This window comes from Papio anubis, chromosome 12 (assembly GCF_008728515.1).
Source record: "Papio anubis isolate 15944 chromosome 12, Panubis1.0, whole genome shotgun sequence".
Lineage (NCBI taxonomy): Eukaryota > Metazoa > Chordata > Mammalia > Primates > Cercopithecidae > Papio > Papio anubis.
In genome coordinates, this window is record NC_044987.1 from 35,250,663 (window position 1) to 35,258,094 (window position 7,432).

Here is a 7,432-nt window from a genome sequence, read left to right on the forward strand (position 1 = left end):
TTTATATGACATTATTAAAATTAAACATAGATAAACTTTGGTTCAGATACAATGATGATTAAATAGTATTACAGTTCCAAATTTGTTCTCTATTAATCTCCTTTAATATTATCACAGAAAGACTAGAATTTATATACAAGTTGACATTTGAATTTTAAAACAGAATAATAGTGCATATTTCTAGAGAGATACTCTCTGCTTTATTAGCAAATGCTCTAAAATCGTTACTACCTTTAAAAAGCCCATGAATTAAATTTTACCCAAAATTTGTCAAAGAAATATACTCTCATCTACATTTCTTGTTGAGTTTCTATTTGATTTAGGGCTTCCATTAAACGTTTATTACTAGGAAAAGAAGAAAACCTGCCAGTCTGGGAAAAATAAAAAAGTATTATAGGGCAAATGGATGTTCCCTTACATATATGCCATGGAATCAAATCACTTAAATCCTTCTTTCTATTTAATTATAACACTCTAAAATGTTCCCAAGTTTCCTAATTAAAACTGTCAAAAAAAAAAAAAAAAACTTCTGTCATTTGATGTAGCTGTTGAGTGCATACCAAGTTCATTGTAAAAAAGTTCACATCTAGCAGTTAAGTTCTATAGTTGCTGGTTAAGAGAATGTGGGTACAGCAGTTTCCAGAGTTAATATAATTGGATCTTAAATTTCTAATCTTAAAAGACAATGTTTTACAGATAATCAGTGGCAACAAGGAAATTACCTATACTTATATCCTAATATAAGGATTTGATGTGAATAGATACAAAAATAATCAAGATGTCCACAGTATAAAATAAAGTATAAGCTATAAATAGCTCTGATCTTAAAATTTAAGAGATGTGAGTTCTAATTCCATCTTTTGCATTACTTGCAATGTTGAACACATCACTTCACCTTTTTATACCCTTGTTTATTAGTGAATAAACTTTTTTATGAATAGGTAAAAATACGAGCTCTGTATGGCCCCTTCCAATATTAAATGGTATTTATTGTCACTTTTTCTTAAGTGTCCCCCAATTAATCATCAATAAATCATGAGATTTGTGCTGAATTTGAATGATATGGTTATTTTAGCATGAACTCTCATTCATCAGCTCACACATTAGAATAACAGCATCACAAAAGGAAGAAGAGGGTATTAAATAGAATTACAAAGCTTAGAGTTTCAATTCTCTTATCAATGCTATAATTTTGAAATTCATATCATCAAAAATACAAAATTAGAAAAGAAATAGTGGACATTAACAAGTTGTTTTAATAATTTTTGCTATATGGGAAATAGTATTAAGCCAGTCTATATCTTTTAGAAAACAATATGAAGAGGAAAGTTTTAAAATAATAGAATAAGGCAAAATACAATACCTAACAGGTTAAACATGAGACTTTTCACAATGTTTTCAGATATATTTGGGGTCATTCAAGTTGTTCCAGTGCCCAGGAATTCCTATTATATTTAATGATCATGAAACTGTCAATTAAATAAAAAATTATTTTTAGAAAACAATCATTCTTTTAAAAATTCCTATTGTCACTCACCTGTAATTTCTAATAATATTACTTTTAGTCATCAGAGATTTTGTCTAGTTTAGTAAATTTAAAGGCTGAAGAACATAGTATCTCAACAAATATTGCACAATTGAAAGTAAGTTCTTGCATGTAACTGAAATGGGAGAACCTAGGTGAATTAAAATAGTTGTTATAAATTCTTGAGTATTGCCTTTATAATTTGTTTAATTTCAGAAAAAAATCCTTCATAGTTACAAATATAAAATGAATTAAGAAAATAAAGATAAAACTTTATATACTTAAAAGTAAATTTCTCACAAAATCAACATCCCATTTCTCTACTATTTATATGATAAATAAAAACTCCTGCAACTAATGAAATATTTGTAAAAATACATTAATAGACCTGGTTGCAGCTCCAGATACTTTATTACTATCGTTATAATATCTCTCGATGAGAACATCCCAGTATTTTTAGCCTCATAATGAATGCTTCTGCCAATACTCACAAAGGAAGAGAATTTCAATTTTTTTTTCACCTGTATAATCAGCAACATTTCTCTTCATAAACCTATACTACATTTACTACTGGATAGTAATGGAAGATGAGATGTTCTCCTTTCTGGGTTGTTAGCAGCTGTAAGAAGGATATGAAGTACATCCCTACTCCCTTCATAAAATGTTTAAATATATATTTATACTTTTCCAGTCAATGGGTATGAAAGAGAATTTTTGATCTTTCACATAAATGAAATATTTCTTGCCTAAATGCAATTGCTTTGGATACTGTTCAGTTTAGTCACTTTACCTTTAACTGGCTCCATATTTTCTAGTAAAGATATTAACCATGACAATATTTTTCATCAAAAACTCATAAAATGTATTGGCTCCTTGCTTTTTATCTAGGCCTCCACTCTGCAAATTGAGTGTGAGAAATATTTGGAAACATGACTGGCATAAGAGGAAATAGGTGAGTCCTGTCAGATCTGTTATGAGAAGGTCATTTGCGAAAATAAATTAATTAATTAAAAGTGGTAGCCATTAAGCAACAAGTTATTTAGATCATTATGAGTTTTTAAGAACCACTTAGGAAAAAAGAAAAAAACAATCAACTTCACACCTGTGTTATAAAAATGTATCGAATGAAACATTTTTTGAAATGTTTAAAAATGGCAGCGATCACAAGAAATTCTAGCTTAAGAAACACATGGGAAATGAATATGACTGTAATTTCTTAAGATTCTCATGAATGATAGATCTCACGCTATTTTATATTAGATTACAAATGGTAGATCCATTTTTTTTATTTTCATAAAACAGACAATCTTGATTTATTTTTCAGAATGACTTTGTGGCCTCTGTGGACATTTCCCAGCTCCCTGCACTGCAGAAAAGAGAAACTACCATACTTGAATAGCTTTGTAACACTTATGAGCTTACGTGTGAGGAGGGTATAAGTTCAAAACTATAATATGCAGTACTCTGGGATATAAAACTAAAGACCTGTGTTTTAATTTATGGGGATGAATAGACATAAAATTATCTATAATTAGCTTATGCAAATATAATAGGTAAAACATAACTGAAGTTATACAGTGTTATGTTAAGTTCCTGAGATTCAAGTCAATGCTTCAGAATAATTTTGATGAAGAAATCAATTGGAAAAACCAGTTTTCTAAAAAAGCAAATACATATTTCCATTTAAAAATTGCTCTTATAGCCACTCTATTAAAACACTATATTTTATGTCATTCAATTTAAATAAATCAACTAAAAACACTGTTTAAGTATCTGGGGAAAATATAAACTAATAATATTCAATTTATTAGAACCCTTCTAACGATACATATTTGAATCTCCAAAAATCATAAAACAAGATTACTTACTTGAGTGGGTAGGGAGATGGAACATAGTTCATAGTAGTTTTTAATCTTAAATCTTAAGCATTAGGAGTTTTCTATACTTCATTACTTTTTAAAATGGACCAGCCTCTAATGTGGAGTTATTGATCACAAATGCTCAGAAAATAGACCTCTGCAGTGATTCTACTGCTTTGAGCTTCCGACCAGTCTCTTTCCTGCTATAAAGTGTTAAGAAGTTCATGTAACATATTAGCACAGCCTTACAACACTGTTCTTAACATCTTGTGAGAAACACATGGCTTTCTTACTTTATGCTTGGATTGTCAGAAAGAAGAAAGAGATTAATAAAATCAACTCCTGAAGTCAGAATTTCAAGAACACAAACCACATGAATGTATGAGTTTATTATTTAAATTAAGAGAAACAAATTTCCAACAACTTAGTAAAAATTAAAATACCCATATTTAAAAAGAAAGTTCAAAGACAATAGGTAATCAAGATAGGTGAGAAAGAATGGATTCAGCAAATTACATAATATCTGAGCCTCATAAAATTCTGAATTAGTTTGACTGATGAAGGAGACACCGAACTCTGCTACAACTTTGTTTTAGCCAATCAAACTCTGTACAATCAAATCATCTTCACAGTATTACAGCCATCTAGAGAAGTTTTCATCATTTTTACTTTAATCTTTACAAAATATGCCTTTATTTTGTCTAGAAGTAAGACAAACTCCAAAATGCTTTGGCCAGCCTATGTGGGCCCTTTGCCCTTTACTGACACCCTCTGGTCCTTATTGCTAAGTCAGCTGTGACAGACAATCACACTCTTACCTCTACCCTGAAAGTGGTCTAGATTTTCTAAACTGTGAAGTAAAAGAGACATTTAAAGAAATACATATTAGCCAAACCTGGTACATTTCTAACAGATAGTGCTACTTAATTGGACACATAAGATTGAAGTAAATTTTCACAAGCTACTAATTTTAATGATTCATCTTATGTAAACATATTCTATATATAGATTCATGATCTGATTTCAGTTTGGTTCCCTAAGAATTGTTTCAGACCACCTAATACTTGAAGTACTGACTGCTCACCTTGAGAAACATTCAGGTATTTCAGCTATTCATTTAAAAATTCCACAACTGTAGCTTTTGTGATGTATTTCCAAAAGCACCTTGGTATACATGTGCCTCACAACTTACAAAGTCTGGCATTTAGTTAATCTATGTAATTGTATTTTTATCTAACTTTTAAGAATCTAACTTTCTGTTTAGTTGTCTATGGAATCAGAAAGAAATTAAAATTAGCAGTTTTTCTCCCCCTTTCTCAATTTTCAGAAGTTTTAAATAATTTAAAGGATACACCAATTCCTAAGCAAAAACACTGGCACTTGTAATAATAATTTCACTGATTTTCTATTTTCAGATAGGCTTTAATATTATTCCTCACACTCCAGCTATTTTTGAAATTATATTCTTTATATTGCATTTTCCTTTTTGTAACTTTAACTCTGATTTTGTTTTTGCTTTTCCTCCCTTTAACAGGCTTAGATGATCTTTGTATGTAATATCTTTAATTTGTTATCATTAGTTTTATATGACATATTCTTAGTCACATCTCTTTTCGATTAAAGTCAGAGCAAACTTATGCCTGTTAAGTTTAAGACCCAGTATACTAGTCCCCACATAACTTAGAATAATTTGAGCATGAAACAGGAGAATATGCAAGCAACCATGAGAATTGCCCAAAATTGACTACAGGCATTTTCAAAACCAGTAATGACCTAGTCATTATTTTCTAAAATACTGAGAGTCACAATATTAATCATAATGCACCCCCTTAAGCTCCCTGTAACGGTCATAAGTACTTCTGTAGTTCTGTTGCAATTTAACAGTAATCGATGATATCTGCATTAATTTTTAAATTCAACTATTTGTCTATATTTTTTTAAATGCTAGTATTCTAATGAACATCTACTTCTTTCATCCTTATTTCCACAGTCGAAATTGAGAATCAAAGTAGAAGTTCTGGCCCTCTAAATGATTTTCTCTTTTAAATTAAGAAATAAATGAATTTAATGTAGGTAAGGCATTGAACATACAACAGTTTAAAAGTTTTTTGCTTCTCACCTGCATTTAAATTACCACATGAAATTATATTTTTCTTGGGAGAACGGTTCTAAGATTTAAAAGTAATATAGTTCTAACATATGTAGTGGATTCTGGTTCTTTCGCAAATAAATATAGTTGAAACAACGTATTGTTCAGGTCATCAGAGTAATTCTCAGCTTACAGTACATCAGGTTTATATATGTGCAGATTGATATTCCCTTCGATATAGCTCCACACAAAACATGTTAAGGATATCTGAACATAATTTTTTAACCTATCACAATCCTATACAACCTTTAGAAAAAAGCTCAGCCTAATCCAAGGTACAGTTTTTCTCAGTCTCACGAACTTTGTAGAACTCCACTCACAGAGCATCCCTACTGAATTTTAACAAGTTATCGCAATGCCAGATACCCAATAATTTAGTCTCAGAAACTCATTGCTCAAACGTAAGACATACATCCAGTACCTGAGAACATCCTATTTTCCGAACATTTAGTTTCCTTTGTAGAAACATCCTCACTTTATCCTGGCATTTATCGCCTTACAATTTACGTGTAGGAATTGTCTACTCTTATTTTGGGTGGCATTAGGAGATACACAAATGGATTATATTTACTCTTGTTTCAACTTTTTGCCATAATATCCTAGCAGAAAAAAATCGTGTTTTCTTTCTTATATTTAAAAAAAGCTTCATCTTACAGTTTTTACATTCTGACAACATGGCAAGAAAGGATGGCTTTGCAGAAGCGAGTGTGTCAAAAATCCTAAGTGGCTGGGAGATGAAGTGCACAATCACAGAACGCAGTCACTGGCAAAGGAATGTCAGCCACTTACCAATAAGATGCCAGACTCCACTGTCCTTCCTCTGTGACTCTCAATTCCTGTCTCCCATCCTCCTGCCCATCAGCACAGTTCAGAGAGAGCGGTTCCTCGGGTCCTTTGCAGCCTGTGGCAGAGGCGAATTGCGGAGTTCTTAATCATTCAGAGGGAATCCTCCAGCTTGCCCTGCCTCTTGCAGCAGAGGGGACCCAGGTAACGCATCCTCTCCGCCCCGAGCTTTAATGGCACTTTGGCTGCCGTCTTCTCGCAGTTCCGCTCCCCCAGCCGTAGTTGGTTATATTGGGAAGTAGGTGCGGCGCCTCCTCCGGCTGGTGTGTTTGGGGCTCGCGTGTTTTCCTCCAATGCGTCCGCGCGCCCCGCGCCCCGCGCCTCTGACTGGCTGTGTCCTCCCGGGGCGGCCCCTCGCCCCTCCCCGCCCGCCCGCGCTGTCGCCGGCGCCCGCGTCCAGCGCCTCACTGCCTCCTGCTGCAAAGGTTCATTTAGCATGTCCCCGGGCTTAACGAACTGTGTGCCTCCAGGAGGCTTCTCTGTGTTTCTCCACTCGCCTCACCAGTCAACCGGCATTCTCCTTCCCTGCTAAGTACAGAGGACTTGCCCCCCTCTCCCCGGCGTGTCTGCTCTGCAAACCCTCCGTATTTAACATTCATAGATTACAAAGCAAACGTGCTGGTGCTGGCTGGAGACACGGGAGATCCAGGCGAGGGTCCCTTCCTCCACTCCTGTCTTCTCTCTGATTCCTGGAGTCCCCGGCTCACACCTCTGACAGCAGCAGCACAGACTGACGCTTTCACTTAGGTCGGTTTGAGACTGGACTTTTTCACTTTGTAGAATTTTCTTAAGTCCAGAATGGGAAGCACTTCTCTTTTGTTTCTGCACTCACGAGTTTCACTAAGGACTATCAGGCTCTGCCTGTTTATATTTCTCTTTGATTTGGGGTGTTGAGTCAGTTCTAAAAAAAAAAGCGAAGGAATGTTCTCAGACAGCAACCTTTTTTCTGAATTTTTATATTACAATGGCTGTAATTGGAAAAATAACACAGGTAGTAAATCCACAGTGTGGCAGCTTTAGTGCCATTGTTCTGCCAGTCCTCCTCTCTACTTTTTC

The 7,432-nt window shown here is 34.1% G+C and overlaps 1 protein-coding gene across 1 annotated transcript in view; it reads right to left on the bottom strand.

Moving 5' to 3' along the window:
• The window catches only part of CNTN5 (contactin 5), a 1,333,698-nt gene extending 1,326,997 nt beyond the window's left edge, over positions 1-6,701 (bottom strand). The window contains exon 1 of the mRNA XM_031653895.1: positions 6,323-6,701. The gene's annotated coding sequence lies outside the window, so the exon portion shown is untranslated. The remainder of the gene's footprint in view (positions 1-6,322) is intronic.
• Positions 6,702-7,432: the final 731 nt, after the last annotated feature.